The sequence below is a fragment of the Miscanthus floridulus genome, chromosome 10 (assembly GCF_019320115.1).
Source record: "Miscanthus floridulus cultivar M001 chromosome 10, ASM1932011v1, whole genome shotgun sequence".
NCBI lineage: Eukaryota > Viridiplantae > Streptophyta > Magnoliopsida > Poales > Poaceae > Miscanthus > Miscanthus floridulus.
This window is the reverse complement of record NC_089589.1, coordinates 15,425,342-15,449,620: the sequence shown is the minus strand read 5'-3', so window position 1 is coordinate 15,449,620 and position 24,279 is coordinate 15,425,342. Positions and strand designations below refer to the sequence as shown.

The 24,279-nt window shown below is 47.3% G+C and overlaps 3 pseudogenes; 2 read left to right on the top strand and 1 right to left on the bottom strand.

The window, feature by feature from the left end:
* Positions 1-3,116: 3,116 nt before the first annotated feature.
* On the bottom strand, positions 3,117-24,195 carry LOC136488061 (G-type lectin S-receptor-like serine/threonine-protein kinase SD2-5; annotated as a pseudogene).
* LOC136487126 (uncharacterized) lies at positions 6,753-9,475 on the top strand (annotated as a pseudogene).
* LOC136487123 (protein MAIN-LIKE 1-like) lies at positions 9,526-19,855 on the top strand (annotated as a pseudogene).
* Positions 24,196-24,279: the final 84 nt, after the last annotated feature.

Genomic DNA, 24,279 nt, shown 5'->3' with positions numbered 1-24,279 from the left:
GTTATTAGCGTCATTAATATAGATATAGCACATATAAAATTTATGCTAATATTTAATGCAAAGTAGATTTTGTCCCTAGAATTCCTTATATTTGGGTAGAGTTTTTAATGCAAATTTTTTACTGGATTTTAGCTTAAAAAGTTTTGTCGCTTTCCATTACCATCGAGGATCTAGTGGTTTCCTTGGGCCCACGTGTCAACCATGTATCGTTTGTAGACTTGATCATCATGGGAAACACAGCCCTATAAACCTGACCCGGCCCCAAAAATTCGATACGGCCAAGCCCAACCAACGAACTGGGCGTGCTCATAACTCAAATTTCAGCCCGACCAACAAAATCGGACGGGCTCAAGCCCCCCAGTTTTGCCATTTGGACACTGGAGCCTAAAAAAGGCCTAGCCTGGTGAGGAGAAAATAGTTGTTCGGCTCAGGCTCGGCCTTCACCTTTGACCCTAGCGCTGGGCTTGGGCCATGAGATCGATGTACCATTGTGATCATGAAAAAATAGCCATTAGGGTCATCATAAATTACACCGAAACTGTCTCTTCGGAGACATCCGATAAATTACACCGAAACTTTATTTATGTGTTATATTGTTTTCATGTTTTTTTTATCAAATACTTCATTTGCATTTTGATGTGTTCTCGGCCTTTTATTGTTTTCATGTTTTTTTAATCAAATACACCACCATCTTGGCCTACAAAATCTCCTCATTTCCTTGCTCAACTCGTGTACTAGACCTAGCTTATCAAAACACTTAAGCCCTTGGTAGTCCACTAGTTGTCACTCAATTAACAAAACTAAATTAGGATTTTCGCTATTCGCAGCATACTGTAGGATCTCCAGATTACAATTTCTTAATCACGGAAGATTCTTCATTCTGCACAGGGAAATGCATAGGGAAATGTTGAGATGTCAATTAAGTGTATATATGCATCCAATGGCTTAGTGTTTTAACGATTTCTTATGATAATCTTTTTATGATTAAAACATATAGACCAAATTTTAGGTAGTTGGAAATGATCAGTTCTTGCATGGCCGAAAGGACGGAGATGAAAAGTGAAGAAGTAACGAGATTCCGTGGAATGAGCGTTGCCTGTTGAATGAGCCTTGAGAGAAGATTGCAAAATTAGACATATTTATTCGACAATCCTTATGCATTTTTCAGAATATTATTAGATGGTTCCAGCTTAGTTGATTGTAGTCGCAAAGTATATATGGTTATATACAGTTATTTATTAATAAAATAGCCTTTTCAAGAGCTGTTATTACGTCGCATGTCTTACAAGCATAAACTATCTTTTATTCTTCAAATCACGGGCAGGGCGCCCGAAGGACGGCAGATGTTCTAGTGTTGCTGCAAGACAAAGGGAAGACAAAACTATAAAAGAGTCCAACACTGCCATCAATATGTGCAAGAAGGTGTGCAGATTTCTTTACAACACTACAACCATGGGCTGTAGATTAAGAATCACTGGCGGTGCGGCATTAGTTTTTTTCTTGTCTGTTTCCGCAACAGTCGACTGAGGATTTGTATTTCCATCCGTCGTCTACAACCTCCCGTCCCTCTTCTTCCTCGCGTCCCTCCTCGTTCTCGCCCCCGCCGCCTCCTCGTCGTCGCGCGTCCAGCCGCCTTCTTCCCCTCCCCCCTCCTTCTTTTGCAGCGAGCTCCGGCCATGGAGCTCCCCTGCCCCGACCTGGCCCGGCTGCCTCCACCGCTGCTAGGCCCCTAAACCACCCTGCCACCGTCCCCACCGCCTGGCCGGCCTTCCTCCCGCCAGCCCCCTTCTCTTCTAAGCCCGCCGGAGTTGGGGAAGAAGGGGTGGGGCGGGCTCGAGCGCGGGTGCGGGCGTCGCGGTGGGAAAGATGAACAGTGCACTAGGCGTGGGGGCGGACGTGGGTGATTGACGGTTATGCAGGTTATCAGTCGCCTGCAAAGGAGTAAAACTGTAGTTTTTTACCTTCCAGGACTACGATATTATAAATATACAGTCCTTTAGGGTGTTATATAGGCAGACTTATAACCAACATATACTTACCCATATAAACACACACATACCTTACTTCAACAAGCGCCTACACAATAAAGACAACGGACACATTACCTATCCAATAAAGGGCCGTAGATACAAGCACTCGTGCTAAGTATAAGACTTGATCTAGAAGGACAGCCAGCTGAAGTTCACTCAGTTCACTATAATAATTACGTTTAAAAAAACAACTCGAGTATAATGCTCCATGATCAAAGGTAAGACTGTCACTCAAATACTTGTACTAATCACTGCCAACTTTCCTTTTCATTAAAAAATAGAACTGCTCAGTGTTCACTGCCCAACGGCCAAAGCTGAATCACGCTGACTGCTTACACACAGAATTCCCAAAGACTAATCATTCTAATAACAAAACTTGCGACAAAGCTTTTGTAGTCCTTTAAAAAAAATTAAAAAGTGTGACAGTACCATGTGTAAAAAAAGTGTGACAGTACCAAGGCGCAAATACATTAGTACACGTTAACCATCTCAAGTTGGCTTATGCAATATCACAATATCTTTTATAGTTTTCAATAAGAAAGGTGAAAGTGAGAAACATGTCATTGTTTCAAGACACTACCACCTCATGAGCTGAAAATTTTGGATTGAGACTACTAGTGCTCCATTTTACTAGTTGTATTTGTAATTCCATTCAAAATATTCTATTTTACATGTGTAATTTAGGAATTATGAATGAAAATATATGAGACCGCCTATAAGACGACACCAATGTATTGCATTATATAAGGTTATGTCTTAACATTGTTCCCAAGCATAGAACGTCTTGTACGTTGGTGAACGCCAAAGCTAAAGCCAATTGAAAATAAATAAATACATGAAACTCAGTGTGTTCCAAAGAGGGGCCCAGATAGATCGAGCTTGTCATCATCTAACCCGATCACAACAATGGTGAAACTGTTGTTCTCTTCGCAAAGCATGAAAAGAATGCATCAATCTCAACTGTTACTATTGGTTTGTGCAAGAGAACAGGTTCTGCTGCATCCAAATATAACTGGATCTTAATTTCCTCAGATGCTGCATTGAAATCAAAATGGGCAACCGAAGCAATGGCAAACAGTTATTTTATCACCTAGGCCCTGATAATTGCGACTCAGATGATACATAGGAGGAAATTGATCCTGCCACATCAGTATTAATTGATGCAAAACTGGGGACAAAAATGCAGTCAGGTGTGGCCTCCATGCTCACCGCTCCTTCCAGCACCTTGGCAACTGTTGACATCAAGGGCCTTCTGCTGCTATAAACCTGCAAGCACCACAATGCAAGCTTCATCGTTTGCATGATCTCCTCGACATTGGATTTCATGTCATCGCTGCTACTGTCCACCAAATCAAATAGCTGGCCAGACTTTGCCTTTTCCTGGAGCAGACTTATCAAGTGGATGCTCTGCTCTGGCTGGGATTCATCCAGGTTTTGGCGACCACAGATTATCTCGATCATCACGATCCCAAAACTGTAGATGTCTGCTTTTTCAGTGATTGTTGATCCCAGCCACTCAGGTGCTAGATATCCACGGGTTCCTCGCATTCGAGTCATAACTTTGCTCTGGTCCCTGTTGATCATTTTCGAGAGTCCGAAATCTGAGAGCTTTGCATTGAATTTGTTATCCAGGAGAATATTCTGTGGCTTGATATCTAAATGAGCAATCTTTTCTTCACATTCTTCATGGAGGTAAGACAAACCCCTAGCAATGGCCAACATGACATTACGTCTGGTTTTCCAAGAAAGAGTGAAAACTAAACTCGTGTGAAAGATCCAATTATCCAATGAGCCATTGGACAAGTACTCATAGACAAGGAGCCTATGTGATTTCTCAGCACAGAATCCTACACTACTACAGAAACGTTTTCCGCGGCGGGCGAATTTGCTTTTGCGCAGCGGGCAAACGCGTCCGCCAGCGTGAAAAGGTCACGGTAAATCGTGGCCTTCCCGCGGCGGACCGCTTTGCCCGCTGCGGTTAATCGAGTTCCTGCGGCGGGCACGTTAGGATGCCCGCCGCGGTTAAACGTTTCAAAAAAAAAAAACCCAGGAACCCACCGGCGAGCCCATTCTCGAGCCCACTGACGAGCCCATTCACAACCCAATACTGGCGCCACCGCACCTCGCTGGATCCGCCGCCGGGGTCTCCACCTTGCCGGATCTGCCGCCGGGGAGGTCATCCTCGCAGGATCTGCGCCATTGCCGTAGGTTGGGGCCGTTTCGCCGTGGATCTGTGTCATCGCCGTGTGGATCCACGTCGTGGGAGCAGGGAGTAGACGCGGCCGCCCTGGATCCGCCGCCGTGTGGATCCACGTTGTAGGGACTCGACGCGGCCGCCTGGATCCGCCGCCGTGTGGATCACCTATCCCTGCGCGCCACGCAGCTCCTCGCCTACGAGAGAGAGATGAGGGAGGTACTGAGAGGAGAGAGAGGGAGAGAGAGATACCGGGCACGGCGGCGTGCAGGCGTGGTGCTCCGTGTCCTTGAGGATCTCGTCGAAGTAGCTGTCCATGGAGCAGCTGCTAGGCGGGTCGGTGCCGAGCGCCGGGCACAGGTACATGTCCGGGTTGGACAAATCCAAGTCCCCGTCGTCCATTGCTACTGCGGGAAGGCGGGCGGGCGGGCGGGCGCTGGGCAGTCAAGGGCACATCCACCTGGGAACATGACAAACCATTGGAAAATTGTAAGTATTAGTGCTCCGTCGCTGCTTCGGAGACAAACGGATTCGAGGCAGCGGTAGGCGAACAGATTCTACTAGAGACAAACGGAACGAGCAAATCCGTCGGAGCGAAGAGAGGAAGGGGTTCCTTGCCTACCACCAGCAGTGGGGGAAGGCCAATCCAAGCCCCGGATGGGCGGCGGTTGCGACGACGAGAAGGGGAAAAGGGGCGGAGCGGACGGAGACGAAGGGGAAGAGGAGTGGATGAATCTGGACGGGGACCTGTTGCGCGTAGGGCGGCGGAGGGGAATGAGAGGTAAGAGGACTGAAACCCTAAGTGTTCATTTTATACCAGTACCCGCTACGGGCCTCGCCCTGGGCCTATTGGGCCTCGGACTTAACCGAGGCGGGCTTTATAGGATGCCCGCCGCGGTAAATCGATTTACCGTGGCGGACCTCTTAATATGCCCGCCATGGAAAATAGGTATTTTCCGTGGCGGGCATATTAAGAGGTCCGCCACGGTAAATCGATTTACCGTGGCGGGCAAAAGTGTCCGCCTCAGTAAATAAAAAATGCCCGCCGCGGTAAATCGTGGGATTTACCGCAGCGGGCAAAAATAGGAGCCCGCCGCGGAGAGCGTTATCGCAACGCTGCGCAAATTTGTTTTTGTAGTAGTGCTACCAACCTGACTAGGTTAAGCTGATGAATTCTGCCAATCGTCTTGACCTCTGCTAAGAACTCTTCCATTCCTTGATCGACACCCTCTAAGCGCTTGACAGCAATGGTTTCCTTGCCTATTGTGCCTTTGAAAACCGACCCAAAACCACCAGCTCCAAGCTTGATAGAGAAATTGCTGGTAGCAACCTTCAACTCATGAAAGAAGAAACGCTTTGGTATCCCTGGTATGCCATCAAACAGGGGTTCCTCGTCTTTCTTGCATTTTTTTTTTCCAAATGACAGCATAAACAAAAAATGATGTAACGGAAAACCCTGCAATTGTGGAGCCAATAATGTTCCTAATTTTTTAGAATTTGACCCTTTTTTGAAGAAAATTTACGTTCGGCCCCTTGGGAGACTTAAACTCATCTTTGGACCCTGGGGGTCGACGCCAGGAATCATGGCGTCGAGGTAACACATCTTGGCGCCACAGATCTTGGCGCCGAGCTCAGCGCCACAGATCTTGGCGCTGAGCTCTGTGTTCACGTGGTCGACACCTCGGCGCCACAGATCTTGGCACCGAGCATTGATTCAAAACCCGCGGCCGCAGCTCTCCCCCTCTCTCTCGCGCTCTGTCTCTGCCTCCTGCGCCGCCGTCGACTGCAGCTGTGCCTGCACCTCCTGCGCCGCCGTCGACCGCGCCTCCTGCGCCGGCAGCAGGGCACCGGCGGCTGAGCCTCCTCCCTTTCCGCGCAAGCGCCGCAGCAGGCCGCCGCCGCGCCCCCGTCTCCGTGCGAAGCCCGGCCGCCCTCGTCGCCCCTTCCGTCCTCCTCATCTGTGTCCGACGGCGAGGGCGGTCCGCCACCGCTCGCGGAGCTCCCGGCGGCCGGCTGGGCTCCAGCCCCTGCGCCCCCTCCCCCTCCGGGTAGCTGCGCCCCCCTGCTCCTCCGGGCCGTGCGCGAGCCGGCCATCCAGGTAAAGTTACAATAGTTAGTAATTTTTTAGTTAACTTAAATTAGTTAATTTACTTTAGATAATTTAGTTAGTAATTTTTTTAGAATATTTAGCAAATCTAGTTAGCAAATTTAATTACATAGGTTGAAAGTTAGATGCTTATTTTTTTAGTTATATTATATACTTAGGAATATATGTATGTAGCTTATTTAGTTAGATTAGATTGTTAGAGACATAATTAGGGAGTTAGTTACCTATTGATTTAGTTAGCTAGTTAGTAAGTGTAGTTACCAAATCTCTTATCTTGTTATAGAGATAGTTAGACAGTTAGAGACTTATTTGTTTAGGTCGATAGTTAGGTAATTTAGTTAGCAAATGTAGTTAGATATTATGGTTAGTTATCTTATAATAATATACCCGTAATAACTTTCTTGTCGTGCATACCAACTAGATGGGCAACGTAGTCACCCTGTATCATGGAGGAAGTGTGGAGGAAGATGAGTTTGGTAATATCAGTTTTGTTGGGATGCAAAGGGTGCCAATGATATTCGATGATCAGCCATTGTTTTGTGAGTTGTTTAGTAGGGCTCGTGATGAGCTTAAATGCAATTCAAATGAAGATGCCATCTTAGTTGAGGGGGTACTTCACCATGGCAGGTCAGGAACATTTTTGAGGCGGTTGGTCCCAATTGCATCAGAGGCACAATAGGACAAATATGTCAAAACTGTCATGAAGAATGAGTTTCAATGTTTGGATTTGGTTGTGCGGAAGTTGTCCAATGATCCCACCCCTCATGGGTATTCACCCCCTAATGTTCATTCACCCCCTCATGGGTTGTCGCTAGCACCAGAGAATCCGGCACCCTATGAGCCTCTGTTACCCAACTGTGAGGTGGATGTGGAAGATGCGGTTGTGGTGCCCGATGCTCAATCCGCCCCCAATGAGGATGGTATATGTCCTGGTGTCCGTGCAGAATGTGGGACTAATGATATTGTAGGTGCCCCTCAGGAGATCCCTTTGACCCAGAATCATCCTAGTAAGTGATTTAGTAACACTTTGGCTCTCCTTATTCTTTGTTCATTCCATTCCTTTGTCTCAGTGGTATCCATATTTGTGCTTTAAATGCAGGAGACAATCCTGATAATGATGGTTGTGCTCCTGTTCCTCCATCAACCAACGTGGACCTAGGGTTTATGGCCTCTAACAGTGTAGATGTTGATATTGCGGATGATGAGGAGCCTTATGGCACAACAAGGGCCGTTGATTCGGATGATGACCACCCAGTTGCAGCTTTGAGCGAACAAGAAATGGAGCTCATCAGATGTTTGTGTCCTGATCGTGATCCACTGGTTCATGAATTCAGCGACCTTAGTCATTCTCAACATGCTTATGGAGAAGGAAGAGATGACGAACTGTTAGAAGCTCCTGAGGCTGATGGCAGCGTGGAAATTCAGTTAGGCATGGTCTTCATGGACTTGCCCACCTTAAGAAGGTGGCTACAGGAATATTCTGTGAGACGTAAGAGACAATTCAAGGTGAGGCACTCCCATGTGGAGCACCATTACACGGTGGTGTGCGAGATGGCAGATTGCAATTGGAGGGTCTGTGCTCGCAAACAGAAGGCCACAGGGAAATTCAAGATCACCAAAATTGTAGGTCCACACACTTGTGCCCAGACAGATCTAAAATAGAAGCATAGACATTTGACCTCTACCCTCATTGCTAGAAAGTTATACACAACTTTGAAGGGTCAGCCCAACTTGAAGGTTAGGACAATTATGGAGATGAGTAAGGAGATATTTAAGTATGACATAAAGTATGGGAAAGCATGGAGGGCAAAGCAACGAGCCTGGAAGATGATATATGGGGACTGGGAGGAGGGGTACGAGCAGTTGCCTTTAATGTTCAATGCAATGAAAGCAGCAAATCCAGGCATGCATTACGAGTATATCCTGAAGCCGAATGAATGGAAGGACGGGAGGCAAATATTCTTTCGTGCATTCTGGTGCTTTCCCCAGTGCGTCGAGGCCTTCAGGCATTGTCGTCCAGTGTTATCCATTGATGGTACTTTTCTGCTTGGCAAGTACATGGGCACACTTTTGGTAGCCATTTCCTATGACGCAGACAACGCATTGGTTCCTTTGGCTTTCGCTTTGGTGGAGAGGGAGAACAAAGATAGCTGGGGATGGTTCTTGTGGCTTGTTAGGATCCATGTCGTTGGCCCTCATAGGGAGGTAGGTGTCATATCTGATAGACACCAAGGCATACTCAGTGCCGTACAGGAGCAGATTCCAGGGTATGCACCTTTGCACCACCGTTGGTGACCTCGACACCTTGCCGAGAATTTACTTCAGAAGGATGGTACGAGGGACAACTTTCCTCTATTTGAGGAGGTTGCTCGCATGCTTGAGGTGCCATTCTTCGAGGAGAAGTTGGAGCAGCTAAAAACGGCAACAAACGCAGAAGGTAGGCAGTGGCTGAGAGGATTAATGAGAGAACCTGAGAAATGGACAAGAGCCTATGACGATGGTGGATGGAGGTACGAGTTTCAGACTAGCAACATGGCGGAGTCATTTAATAGTGTACTCAAGGGTATATGTGCCATGCCCGTCAATGCCATTGTATCATTCACCTTTTATAGGCTTGTTGCATGGTTTAACGATAGACACGCTCAAGCAATGGCACTACAGAGTAATAATCAGAAATGGGCACCTAAACCTAATAAGCATCTTGACAAGGCAAAGGAAAGGGCTTTCACACATGATGTCGATTGCTTTGACCATAGCATCGGCAAGTGCCAGGTCACAGAAAGGGGTGGTACAATGTCTGATGGTGAGGTCCGGCCATCAAGGATTTATATTGTGGTACTTAGTAATTTCTCATGCCGATGTGGAAAAACCAGGCAGTACCACTTCCCTTGTTCTCATTATGTTGCAGCATCTCAGCATTGCAACTTTGCCTACGAGACCTAGATACCGTCGAAGTTCAGTGTTGACAGCCTTGTACAGACTTGGTCTCCCTGTTTCGAGCCTTTCCTGGACGAGGGTCAGTGGCCACCTTACACTGGGCCGAAATACATTGTGGATCCAGGTACCCGTTGGGACAAACGTGGAACCCAGAAAAGGACGAGGCACAAGATGGTCATGGATCAGGTTTCCGGTAGAATGAGGTGAGGGAGAGGAACCCCCTTTCTTACTGACCCCGAGCAAAACCAATGTGACAAATGTGGTAGACTTGGGCATAATTCACGTACATGCCATTGGCAGCTTAGTCAGGTGTAAATAACTAATGTTTCACATGCATGTTTACTAGTACCAAAAAGTTATTTATTTGTTCATATAAAACTTATCTGTACTTTGTCTTTATATTTTGTAGGATGGAGCCGTTCCACCTGCTGGAGCCGTACTACGAGGAGAACCACCGAGGACGACTCACCGCGGAGGGGGAGGTAACGACTTTACTTCTGCATGTTATTTTTCCTCTGCACATGTACTTGTGTTCACGAATTAATATAATAATTTCTATTCTTTGCAGGAATTGAACCCTCTTCGTCCTCGTTCCCACGATAAGTTCGAGGACATGCAATACGACGACAGGTACACTCCTCTCCTTGAGAGGGCTAGCCTTGATGTTGTATCATTCCAGGTTCGCCGTGGGGTGCCTGCCTTCAACCCTGCGGTGATCTCAGCTCTAGTCGACATGTACCAAAATTATGAACAGATTCACTTCTATTTATATTTTCGGTTCCCAATGTGCATATAACCTTAGTACTTCTTTCTTGTTTTGTAGATGGAGGCCAGAGACGCACAGCTTCCACCTATCTTGCGGAGAGATGCCTGTTACTCTTCAGGACACGCAGAAGTTCCTGGGTGTCCGTATAAGTGGTCGCCCAGTTATCGGCCCCTGCACTGCTGCTGGTTGGAGAGGTAGAGTGGAGGCCTTCCTTGGAAGAGAGCTTCCTCCAGAGACACCTGGTGCCCGCTCCTCTGGAGTACTCATTAGTTGGCTGAGGCAGAACTTTGGTCAGTGTCCTGATCATGCAGACGAGCAGACAGTTACCTACTACTGCAGGGCATGGATCATGCATCTTTTTGGTTGTGTTATGTTCCCCGATGCGACGGGAGACACCGCGTCATGGATGTACCTGCCCTGTCTTACTGACTGGGACACGGTGGGGGGCTACAGTTGGGGTTCCACAGTGCTGGGGTACTTGTACCGGCAGCTTTGCGAGGCTTGCCGCTGGATTTCGGCGAACTCTTCATTAGGAGGATGTGTTTACCTGCTTCAGCTTTGGATGTGGTCTCGTTTACCGGTCGGTCATCCCCAAGTTGGTGCACTTCGTCCCTGGTTCGAGGTGCATGGCCTTCAACGTCGGCCGACGTATGCCTACCTTTGGGACCAGGTTAAGGGTCCCTTCACCCGGAGTAAACGCGCCTACATTGAGTTCGCGAACGAGCTCGACGCACTCACGCCAGGGCTGGTGAGTTAGCTGCATTTCACATACTAATTTGTTTTCCCGATGTAAGCACTACGTGACTAAAGAATCAAATGCAGGTGACTTGGGAGCCGTACGAGGACGAACAGTACGAGCACATTGGGTTCAGCATCATGTGCAAGATGGACAAAGACCTGTACCTGATGAGGTGTCCATTGATCTGTTTCTATGCGGTTGAGTTCCACCTGCCACACCGGGTTGCACTCCAGTTTGGGTTGAGGCAGGAGTGGCCCGTGGAACCGTTCTCGACGTCAATAGACTTGCACAAGTAAGCGTCTTTGAACTTTATTAAGTAATCAAGAATTCAATCTGCTACAATAGAACTTCAAATTGCCACTGAAACTAAACTGCTATTACTCATACTGATTGCGATGTTACTTGGTTACCACATAAACTGAATGAATGAAACAGTTAGCCTTTTTGATCAAATAAGAGGATTGAGCAAGATTACAGAAATAAAGGAACCAATATATGAGCCAGTTCAATGGAACCCAATAAGCTAAATTGCCGGTTTAGCAAGTTAGCATACACAGTGCTCACGATTTCCTGGGGATTACGCATTTAATAACTGTAAGTACAGCAATAAAAATGTTATGCGCCAAGTAGGTATTTAAGGTTTCTTACCACAAAGAGCTATGGCATGGCCGGTCTGCAGAGAGTAACCTATCAAGATTAGCCAGTAGTTTCTGCAGATGTGAAGTCAACAGCATAAGATTACATAATAAGCCTTAAGTTTATTGTCACATTAAACTAACCTGAAAGATAACAAACCCTTTAGTTTGTAGTTAATAAGCCCTGCTTCCTAAGCACTTCCTAGATAACTATGCTAGTTAATTATAGTCATTAAAGACCTTGGGCAGCCCAAGAGGTGTGTACGGCTGCCAAGGCACCTATCTGATTAGCTATGCTCTAGTGAGCTGTTTGTAATCAATGCAATGTCTACCTCTATATATAATCAAGGAGATGGCCTGGGGTTTCAGGCAGTTCAGGCTAATCAAGTATGTGTTACCTCCAACATTTGGTATCAGAGAGAGGTTAGACACCAGAGAGCCACGAGGCCAACTCCTCACCTTCTCCACCCCATGTCGACCTCTGCTGAGCGCGCTGCCAGGCTCAAGGCCAAGGGAACCGGCGATGGAGAGCTGGGCGACTCCTCCGGCCGTGCCACGCGCTTGAAGGCTATAGAGGAAGCAGCAGCGCTGGCAGTCCAGGCAGCAAAGCAGGCGGCGACTGCTGCAGAGGCAGCAGCAAGGACGACGCAGGAGCTGCGGGCCGAAATTGCTGCTGAGAAGGGAGAAGAAGAGGATACAGAGGAGGAGGAAGAGGAGAATCGGGGGCTGCGGACTCCGTCGCGAGACAGGAGGCGCTCGCAGTCACCACTGCGGGACCAGAGGCACGGCCGCGGCGGCGGTCGCTACGAATCACCGCACGGCAGAGTGGTGTACCGCGACTCCGGTAGCAGCACATCGTGGCCGATGCTGGACAAGTCGAACTACTACGAGTGGAGTCAGACCATGAAGTTGAGGATGCAGGCGCGCGATCTCTGGGACGCCATCGAGGGAGGCCCTGTCCAGTTTCGTGATGACAGGCGTGCACTGGAGGTGATTGTCGGGGCCGTGCCCAAGGAGATGGGCATCCCACTCCTCGACAAGGCTACGGCGAAGGAGGCATGGGACGCCATCGCTGCGACTCGCATCGGCGTGGACCGGGTCCGTCGAGCAACGCTGCAGCGCCTACGCCGCGATTGGGAGAACATCGGCGTCAACCCCGGCGAGCAAGTGGAGGATTTCGCCCTGCGTCTGTCAACTCTGCACCAGCAGCTTGTCATTCATGGTGACAAGGACATCACTGAGGAGCGTGTGGTGGAGAAGTTTCTGCGCACGGTGCTAGCCAAGTACGCGCAGATTGTTGTCGCCATTGAGCAGTTCCTCGACTTTGAGGCGCTCACTCTTGAGGAGGTGACTGGAAGGCTCAAGGCGGTGGATAATCGCGAGGAACAAGCGCTGACCGAGCCGGTGGCCATCAACGGCAAGCTGCTGTACACCGAGGAGCAGTGGAGAGCGCGCTGGAGGAAGGAGAAGAAGGGAGATGATGTCGGTGGTTCTGGTTTCAGGAACCAGCGCGGTGGTGATGGACGTAGCCGCGGTGGTGGACGAGGACGAGGCAGAGGCGGTGGACATGGTGGCGGATGAGGAGATGGCAATGTTGCTGGCCGCGTCGGCCCCAACACCTGCCTCAACTGCAACCAAGAGGGCCACTGGGCACGTGAGTGTCCCCAGCCGCCCCGTGAAGGTGCAGAGCGCGGCGGTAGAGGTGGAAACCATGCTGGCCGCGGCGGTGGCAGCCGTGGTGGAGGCCGTGGCGGCGGAAATTAGGCTAGGCAGCGTGACGGGAACCAAGGAAGGCATGAGGCGCGCGCCCAGTACGCCGAGTGCGATGAAGATGGCGCTCTATTTTTGGCACATGGCTTCATCAGCCTGGAACAGAGCACGCCGGCGCACAGCTACACGGCGCAGCACGTTGAACTTTTCTAGCCACGTGCTTGCGCCTATCTCGGCGTACACGAAGAAGAAGTGGACAGCGGCTGGTACCTAGACTCCGGCGCGACGCATCACATGACCGGGCACCAAGAGTTCTTTGCTGATCTGAACACTGGCGTTCGAGGAACGGCCAGGTTCGGGGACGCGTCGAAGGTAGAGATCAAGGGCGTCGGGTCTATTGTTTTCCAAGCCAAGACCGGTGAGCAGAGGGTCCTTCATGGCGTCTACTTCATTCCGGCGCTGAAGAACTCTATCCTAAGTCTAGGTCAGCTTGATGAAGGAGGGTCCAAGGTTGAGATTGACGATGGCGTGCTTCACATTTGGGACAAGAGCCGCCGTCTGCTCGCCAAGGTACACAGAGGGAAGAATAGATTGTATATTCTGCATCTTGAGGCTGCACAACCTCTCTGTCTCGCGGCGCGCAAGGATGATGAGGCGTGGCAGTGGCACGAGCGTTTTGGCCATCTGCACTTCGACGCACTCCGGCGACTCAGCAAGGAGGAGATGGCGCGCGGGATGCCGGTGGTCGACCATGTTGAGCAGGTGTGTGACACCTGCGTTACCACCAAGCAGAGGTGGCGTTCCTTTCTGGCTGCAGCAGCATACCGTGCCCAGAATTAGCTTGAGCTGGTGCACGGTGACCTGTGCGGTCTGGTCACGCCAGCGACACCGGCGGGCAACCGCTATATCTTGCTGCTCGTCGATGACGCTACCCGTTTTATGTGGGCTGTGCTGCTGCCATCCAAGGACGCAGCAGCAGAAGCAATTAATAAGGTCAAGGTGGCAGTAGAGGTGGAAAGCGGGCACAAGTTGAAGGTCCTGCGCACCGACAATGGCGGCGAATTCACCGTCGCGGAGTTTGTTGCATACTGCGCTGATGAAGGTATTAAACGGCATTTCAGTGCCCCTTATTCACCGCAACAGAACGGTGTTGTTGAGCGCAGGAACCAAACAGTGGTGGCCATGGCACGAGCTTTGCTCAAGCAACGCCGGATGCCCTCTCGGTTTTGGGGGGAGGCTGTGATGACGGCTGTGCACATTTTGAATCGATCCCCGACGAAGGCACTGAAGAATGCCACTCCTTATGAGGCATGGCACAGCCGGGCACCAACAGTCGGCCATCTCAAGGTCTTTGGCTGTGTGGCCTATACCCGACGGCTTACTCAGCTTCGTAAGCTCGATGACCGCGGCGAGACTGGCGTGTTTATCGGTTATGCGAAAGGGGCCAAGGCATACCGTATCTATGATCCAGTGTCCCAGCGCGTGCGTGTCAGCCGCGATGTGGTGTTCGATGAAGGCCGCGGCTGGGACTGGGCATCACCGGCAGCAGGCACATCAGAAGCAGCGGGCAGTGAGTTTACTGTTGAATTCCCATGGGCGGAGGAACTCCCTGAAGCAGGAAGTTCAGCGTCGCCTTCACTATCTCCTCCGCCACATCCTGCATCGCCTGGTTTCTCTCCGGTGAATGCAGGAGAGCCTGCAGCAGAGGCAGAGGCGCCTGCGTCGCCCAGAACACCTACATCAGCTCCAGTAAGTCCTCAGGTTGAGCATGTGACCCCCCTAGAGGATGATGATGAAAGGGTGGATGCCTACCACGACGATGAAGAACTCCGCTATCGGAAGATTCATGACATTATTGGTGATCAGCCAACCCCTCCACCGGCGTAATGGTTGTTTGTAGAACTGAATCTCACCCATTCTGGTGAGCCTACAAGCTATGAAGAAGCCAAAGATGATCCAGATTGGCAAGCAGCGATGAAGGAGGAGCTGAGATCAGTAGAGCGGAATGGGACTTGGGAACTTGTTTCTCCCCGTCCTGGTCACCGTCCAATTTCACTGAAATGGGTGTTTAAGCTGAAGAAGGATGAACATGGAGCTGTAATTAGGCACAAGGCAAGACTTGTGGCCCGTGGTTTTGTGCAGCAGGAAGGAGTTGATTATGAAGATGCTTTTGCACCGGTTGCAAGGCTGGAATCAGTGCGTGTTTTGCTTGCCCTAGCAGCACAAGAGGGATGGGCAGTACATCACATGGATGTGAAGTCTGCATTTTTGAATGGAGAACTCCAGGAGGAGGTTTATGTTACACAGCCTCCAGGTTTTGTAGTACCAGGAGAGGAGAAGAAAGTGTACAGGCTGCACAAGGCTCTGTATGGCCTAAGACAGGCTCCTCGGGCATGGAATGCCAAGCTTGACTTGACTCTCAAGCAGATGGGTTTTGAGCAGAATGTGTATGAAGCTGCTATGTACAGGAAGGGATTAGGTGACTCCCTACTGGTAATTGGAGTCTATGTTGATGATTTGATCACCACAGGAGTCAACCAGCAGAAGAATGAAGCTTTCAAGGTAAAGATGAAGCAAACCTTTGAAATGAGTGATTTGGGTCTTCTGTCTCTCTATCTGGGAGTTGAGGTGAGACAATCAGAGGGAAGCATCACTCTGAAGCAAACCCATTATGCTAAGAAGATACTTGAGCTTGGTGGTATGGCAGGTTGTAATCCAGCCACCACACCCATGGAAGAAAGGTTGAAATTGAGGAAGGAAAGCACAGCAAAGGAAGTAAATCCAACTCAGTACAGAAGACTGGTTGGCAGCTTGAGATACCTAGTGCACACAAGACCAGATTTGGCTTTTGCTGTAGGGTATGTTAGCAGATTTCTGGAAAAGCCAACAACTGAACATCTTCAGGCTGTGAAGAGGATCTTGAGATACCTGGCTGGTACTCTAGATCATGGGCTCTGCTACACCAGAACAACAGGCAAAGCAAGGTTTGTGGGTTACAGTGATTCAGATTTGGCTGGAGATGTTGATTCAAGCAAAAGCACAACTGGATGTTTGTTTTTCCTTGGAACCAGAGAGTTGTTGCTCTGTCTAGCTGTGAGGCTGAATATGTGGCGATGACAACAGCTGCAACCCAAGCTTTGTGGTTGTGAAGACTGTTTGCAGATTTGTTGGGAAGAAAAGTTGAGGTGGTGGAACTCAGAGTAGACAATAAGTCTGCTCTGGCTTTGGCAAAGAATCCTGTTTTCCATGACAGGAGCAAGCATATTAGAATCAAGCATCATTTCATCAGAGATTGTGTGGAAGAAGGTAGCATCAAGACAGAGTTCATTCCCACTGCAGATCAGCTCGCTGATATACTGACTAAAGCCTTGGGCAAAACCAAGCTGGAAGAGATGAGGAGCAGGATTGGGATCAAGGAGATCAAGATTAGTTGAAGCAGGTCTTAGGGGGAGAAATGTAGTTAATAAGCCCTGCTTCCTAAGCACTTCCTAGATAACTATGCTAGTTAATTATAGTCATTAAAGACCTTGGGCAGCCCAAGAGGTGTGTACGGCTGCCAAGGCACCTATCTGATTAGCTATGCTCTAGTGAGCTGTTTGTAATCAATGCAATGTCTACCTCTATATATAATCAAGGAGATGGCCTGGGGTTTCAGGCAGTTCAGGCTAATCAAGTCTGTGTTACCTCCAACATAGTTCAGAGTGAAAGATTAGGACACCCTATGCTTACCCAACAAAAAGGAAAACTTTACCCAATGTACACCCCCTGTACCCTTTAGTTCAGCCTAATGATAACATATACGAATGCTAAAATAGTACCTTAAAAGCATCAATTTACATATACAGTCTCCTTGGACAAGTATGACGTCCATGCCATGTTAACCATTGGGCTTAAGCTTCTGACCCATAGTTTCCTGATTCATTGGTTGCATAGATTTGATATGTTTGATTGCTGGAACTGACCATCTTTTTTCCCTAATAAATAAAAAAGAGGACGTTTTCATCTTGGATGCATCCAGTACCCCTTACTTATCATTGTGAGTTGATATTGTCAAGATGATATAACCACCTTTCTTCTCTCAAGATAAGATGTAACGCCAGCTAAGTGAAAAATAAAACAGAATAAGCCTTGTCTGAAAACAGAATAAAAAGAACAAAGGAATATGTGAGGTACCCTAATAAGCTCAAGCACAGTTTTTATTTGCTCCATTTAGCTCGGCCGATCAGATTCAGCTAGGAAAATTGCCATCTGCAGCATCGTGCGAGAGATGCAAGTACGCAGCACCCTCATTTACCCTCTGCCACTTCCTTGTCGAAGAAATCGCTCAACAGGTCGTCTTGGCCATTGTACCCGCTGCACCAAATGGGATGGGACAAATAGCATTGTCTTTTGCAAATTCCAGGGAGAGGGTCTGTTTCGGGAGAGTTGAAACTCATGTATTCTTGCAGGATCTTGAACTTGTAAGATAAAACAAATTGGTATCAGACTTTTTTTAGTCTAAATTGGAAACATGACAAGTAGTTTTGATCTCGAAAACATTATTGCTGGATAACTTACAGGAATATTTGCCTGCTCCAGCCAAAATGTAGTCAATCGGACTGAAAAAATAAAACGCCGAGGAATATGTACAAGGAGATGAAATGGTTCATTACCTGTGACAAGTGCATGATCTGGTCTTGGATGAGTGAGACAAGTGCAATAGATTCCAAACTTATTTCTGTTCTTGGCCTGAGTATGCACTAAAAGTTAAATAGTATTCACAAATGTAGTCAATCTCTCATTATCTCTTGCTGTTCAGACCAGTCCAAGTTAAATCAGTGATGGTGTAAATAATTAAAAAATGATATTGAAGAAAATTACCTCAAGTTCCTTAGTCCAGGGAAAATTTGTACTGCTCCACTTTCTACCTCCAGGGAATATGAAATAAATATATATATATATAATCATAAATATGCATATGTATTGATTTATTCATAGCACACATAGCAAAAAATGATGTAGCGTATATTTGTAATATAAAGAAAGGTATTTGAGTTACATCTCCACTAACTTGAATTTCATTTCTGGCACCCTATAGGATCGATCGTCGGAAACAAAAGAAGGAGACGGACTTTAAGACCTTGCACCGTGACTACATCGACCACTGGGATCACTTTCATGAGAACTTGTATGAGAATGACCTGCCCCACTCGAACGAGAACTTCAGAGCGTATCTATCTTGGTACAACCGGACAACAAGGACCAAGCTGAAGGTGCAATGGACCCAAACAGACTATGCCGACATTGAGTCATCCGACGACGAACAAACGTCTTATGACCTTGCGACGAGGGCCGGGACATAGGTGGAGCCTGCGCCGATCCTGGACCGAGTGGTAATGTCAACTATAACCCCATCTTATTTATTTCAGCTGGGTATGCTCTATCTGCAACATATGATGTTGGGGCTAATTATCTGAAATACACATGTGAATTATAGTATGTGATCCATGCCAATTATAGTTTAAGCAAACAATCAAGCAGTATACATATATCTGGCAGGTCAAGTGTTCAATTTATGTACACCACTGCTTGCTCTGCACTGTTCTGTTTTTAGCTAAGTAATCTCTGAGATAATCGACACAATCAAGCAGTATACATATAACAAAACAATCTTAGCTCAGTCATGTTCTTTTCAGTTTTCATGACTAGTGAATGTTGACTGAGAAGCGGATTATGTGGCTGATTTTGCAAGGTGCTACTTTTCAGAAATGACAGTCATTGTCAATGGAAACCGGTTACTAATTTTATCTGAAAACTAGTGTATATGTGTTTTAAAAACTAGTGTATCTGTTTGATGCTAGCTGCTGTCATGCTGCTGCTGTTATTTCAATTGGTGGGGAATGTGTTTTTGGAGATGGCATTGACAAGTATGCCCGTTCATCTCTCTTTCTCCCCGTTCAGCTGCAGCTTCAACACTGTATTTCATCCATTTTACTCCATTTTACCTCCACATCTCTAGGGCCTCCCTTTCTGTGTCATGGAACATTGGCATGAATGAGTTGGGGTTCATTTAGCCAACAGCCACCTGGGACCTCCACATCTTAGCAATTCACTTTTGCATGTGTTATTTTGTTTCCGTCAATATCAAAATTTCAGTAAGATTCTAATTTCATATTTTAATAGCATTATTATTTGTTTTTTTTTGTAGGGCAACACATTTAAGGAATCTGTGATTGAGATCGAACGGTTTCCAAGGACAGGCGTGGACGAGCACACACTAAACAACTTTCTTGGAGTAAGTCGACACTAGCCCTCTTGTTGTTTTATGCTTAAGTAAGTTGTTTGAGCTATGGTTTTGTACTTATTATCTTTGCATATTTGCATGACAGAGGCTAGCACGTAGGCTGCGGCGTGCTGCAGCTTGTTGTGGTTGTGGTACTAGCGCTGCAATGGACGAACACGGGCCACACGCACGACAATGGGACACACCTGTAGGCCTCGGTTCTTCTTCTCACGGAGGTACTAGCACTGCGACTGTGGACACTTTCCAAGGCCACGAAGACGAGGACGACGACGAAGGCGACAAGGAGGCCACGGAGCGTGGTTATGATGAGCTTGCCGAGTCTCAGCTCTAGGGCGCTCCTTCGACTCAGGCTACGCAGGTTGCAGGAACGAGAAGACGTCGTTCGCCTTGCACGTACACTCCAGGCACCGACGCTCTTGGGCACAAGGGCAAGGGTAAGACTAGGAGAAAGTGACGACGACTTGTAGGTTAAGACTATGGTAACAACTTAGATCCGATGACACAAACTATTTGGGCTGCATGGACTTTGCTTATTTTGCATGTGTGGAGATTTGGAAAGTACGTAGTTACTTTCCTATAACTATTTGGGACTGTATGGACATTGTGTACTATTTGGACTATGTAGGACATGTTATGTTTATTGTGATGTTGGATGTGGTTGTATTATGGTCTTTGGACGATTAAATGTTTGGATTATAGAATGATGTCTCTGCTTGTAACCGTGGATGCTCCTGAAATGAGAGAAACTTTTGTGATTTTTTTTTTCTGTAAATCATTAATTAAACTTCACTGCTATAAAGGCACAAATATAGTACACAGATTAAATATAAATTCAGTAGAACATGTATAGTCCAATCGTATTGTACAGATGCTTTTCAGATGAATATAGGCTTTTCAGTAAAAGTGAACGAATCTAGACTTTTCAGACAATAGTACACCTATAGGTACGAAGGCATGCAAAGAAGCACAACTTCACTCCATCTCCACCATCCATCTTATTACTGTTTGATCCAAGGGCTGAGGCGAAGAGGCACGCGGATCGCTGACATGGCACATTGAGAGGCCTCCGTTCCTCGTCTTAGCCTACAAATAACCCCTCACTCCCTCTCATTCAAACACACAACAAGGACGAAGAGCACTCCTCAGCATTATCTTTCGTTGCAGTACCAATGTCTAGAGGGTCGTCTAGAGGGAGAGTAAAGGGGAAGGGAACTACCATTAGGTGGGAGGGTCCTCTTGGTCCCAATTTTTTTGAGGAAGCTCTTTATGAGAGGTTCCCAGCCGAGAGCAAAAGTGATTTCACCAAAGAGGCACCACTGAGAGGATACGATGAACGGAAAGAATAGTGGCCAAAATGCATGCATGGTGAGGATAGTCTAGTGCAGATGTTCACCGAGGGAATAGATGGAGGCCGACGTTTCTTCAAATGCCCGCGAGCATGGGTAATTGCTATTACTATTTATTTCTTCAATATGTTCATCTTCTACACAACTTACATGACATACTTATTGCAGTCTTCCTTGTCCGAAGAAAATTGTGGGTTCACTAGGTGGGTCGATCCTCGACCTATTTATCCGCATGCAGAGTACATCTACTACCTGCAGGACCGTATCTTCGATCTAGAAAGCGAAGTTAGTAGTGGTTACAAAGACGATGAACAGGAAGACGACAACAATGGTGCCAGTTCATAGGAGGCACTCTACAATGATCCATATTGCACCTGCCCTAATCACAGGAACAAAGGTCCTCCGCCGCCACCCCCGCCGCCACCACCACCAACAATAGGAGGATACTTTGGGGAAGGTGCAACACAATTTGCTATGTGGCCACACTACTAGGACAAACTAATCTTTTTAACGGACGACATCCATGTGTTTGTTTTTTTGCTTTAATCATCTAAGGCATGTTAGGGTTAGTCGAAGGAAATATGTACCCTTGTTTGGCACATGTTCTCACATGCCATTTCATGAGCTTGTTGTTTGTTTCAATTACCTAAGGCATGTTAGGTTTAGTCCAGGACCTCTGTACCCTAGTTTGGTACATGTTCTCACATGCCATTTCATGTGTTGTGTGTGTTGAATTAGATAATCAACTACTTCGTTACATTTTATTTGCACTACGTAACCTCGTTTCACTACCTATGCAATATTAAACTGAATATTATGACAACAAATAATGAAACCAACAACACTATGAAAGGTCCAATAATAGAGCACATTAATCAACATAACAACATTTGAAGTACATGACGACAAACTAAAAGTGCATTACATGACAACACAATGCAAAGTCCAAGATTAGACAACATTGTTCGTGAATATACCATAGAAATAACAACTCATGAAGACTACTGAGTGCAACGAGGCCACTTTCCCTTCCTCTGGGCATCGGGATTCTCCTCCATCGCTGCCTTCGCTCGCTGCGCACGCTCAAGCTTCCTCTCCCTCTCCTCCCTGTGCAAAGCAACACGCCTCCTTTCCTCCTCTTCCTTGTGCTCCTTTTCTAGAGCCTCCTCTCTGCGTCTCTTCTCCATCATCTCCTTGTCCTCTGCCTCCCACCATAACAGTTTCTGCATCCACTCCTTGTCTTCCAGCTTGATCTCAACGTCGATCCACTGCTGAAAATCACAGAGCGGTGGAGGGGTCTGCAACAAATGCAATGGTTACAAAATAAATAAATCATGCAAGACTTCATTTGACACAATAAATATTAAACAACATTAATTTCTCACCATCTTGTTAATGGGGCGCTGACGAAGTGTAGGCTCAAACGCAAAATTGGCACACATCCAATACCTCTGCCTATACGTGTCCTCCTCATCGGACTTGGCTACCTTGCAAGGATCGCCGCAAAAGCACATGGGCACTGGAACACCACTAGGCAGAGGCAACGGGTCGAAGACATTTCCGGTCATCCGTCCATAACTACAATTGAACATAAATACAAAAAATAAAACATAATACAAAAAATAAAAACATAATATAACACGATGATAAGAGATTACCTTTGCTTACTACCTTTACCACGCCTTGGCATCTTACCGTCACATAATACGAAAAATAAAAAATCACTTCAAACATTAGGTACTAACGTATCTAGGGTTGCAAAATAGATGTGATATAAACCAAATCAATGCGTAAATTTTGATAAGGGGAGAGAGGATACCTTGCTCGCGAAGATGTATGGATCAAATCCAAGTATCCAAGGTCAAATGTGCCGATTCAAGAGATTGGGCGGGGGTACGGCGAGGAAGAAACTGAGAGGGGGATGAAGGAATGAGAGCAGCATCGGCAAGGGAAACTTGGTTTCGGATTTTAAATCAATGCTCGACGCCATAATACATGGCGCCGAGCTCGGCGCCAAGATCTGTGGCGCTGAGCTCGGCGCCAAGATCTGTGGCGCCGAGCTCGGCGCCAAGATCTGTGGCGCCGAGCTCGGCGCCAAGATCTGTGGCGCTGAGCTCGGCGCCAAGATCTGTGGCGCCGAGGTGCCGGCCACGTGAACGCCACCTAGGATGGCTTGCTGTGCTCGGCCAGGCACCTCGGCGCCAAGATCTGTGGCGTCGAGACGTGTTACCTCGGCGCCATGATTCCTGGCACCGACCCCCAGGGTCCAAAGATGAGTTTAAGTCTCACAGGGGGTCAAACGTAAATTTTCTTAAAAAAAGGGTCAAATTGTAAAAAATTAGGCAATAATGTTCCTCCTTTTTACTGAGTGCTTGTCTTGTACCTTGAACAGTGCCAAAAGATTATTTGATGAACCTTCTGTAAATAAAATTAGGTTTTGCTCTGATAACAGCAAGCAGTTACCAGCATCATCACTGAAACTCGAACTCTGAAAAAGAACTACTTTGCAGGAGCAATCCAATAAGCAAGAATGCAGGCAGACATCTTCAGAGACGACTCGAGTGGCTAATGACTGGAACGTGGTGTAACTGAAGTAAGAGACATTGTTGATTGGTATCAGCTTGTGGCCATGCATATCGTCGCAGGAGATGCTTGCTAAGGGTATGCACCCAGCATCTGGATGCCTTTCACTTTGGAGCCTAAAATAGTTGGAACTAGGACAAGAACATTGTCCATTACTGCAAACACCATAATCACCACACGCCAGTGGGTAGTCACAGAAGTTCATGACAGAACTTAATACATCAAGTACCATACGCAGTTCTAAGTGAGGTATGCCCATCTCATAAAGCCTCAAATGACCATCAGACTCTAACCTCATCAACGGCATTGATCCTGCTATTGGTAGTGAGAAGATTTTATCTGGGAACCCAAAGCTGCCGTTGACAAATGCATAACAAGTTGGTGTTGCATTGGTTGATGTTGTAGTAGTAGCTTGGAATAACTGTGTGTAGGCTGCTGGTTTGAAAGAGTACTGCAGCCCATTCAACTGTGCAGAAAAATAAACCCTTGCACCAGGCCATTTTGTGTTTGAGGGTTTTGCACTGAGGTTATTTCCCCTACAAAGTGATTGCCCCAAAACCAAAGTGTCGGTTGGGTGGTCGAAGGACTGCCACACAGTGGTGTTATTCTGATCGAAGAGCACAAGGTTTCCTAAATCATCCAGTTTCATGCCTGCAACTGACAAGCTGTTTGTATCTGTGGTCCATATTATTGCACCATCAGCTTCATGTAGGAGCAAATCTCCTTCTCTGGTGAAATTCAAGATGGCGTTGCGGTTTACTGGGTTATCGGGGTTGGCAGACCAGATAACTCGAGCTTGGGCTCCCAAAAACACTACAGACAGGATAAACGAATGTCCTCCATCTGTGGTGTAGAAGCCAAACATGGTTCTATATAATTCTGTACTATTTACAAGGACAGGTGTCATACTAGTGTCTTCTCCATTAGATATGGCTTGCATACTGCTAAT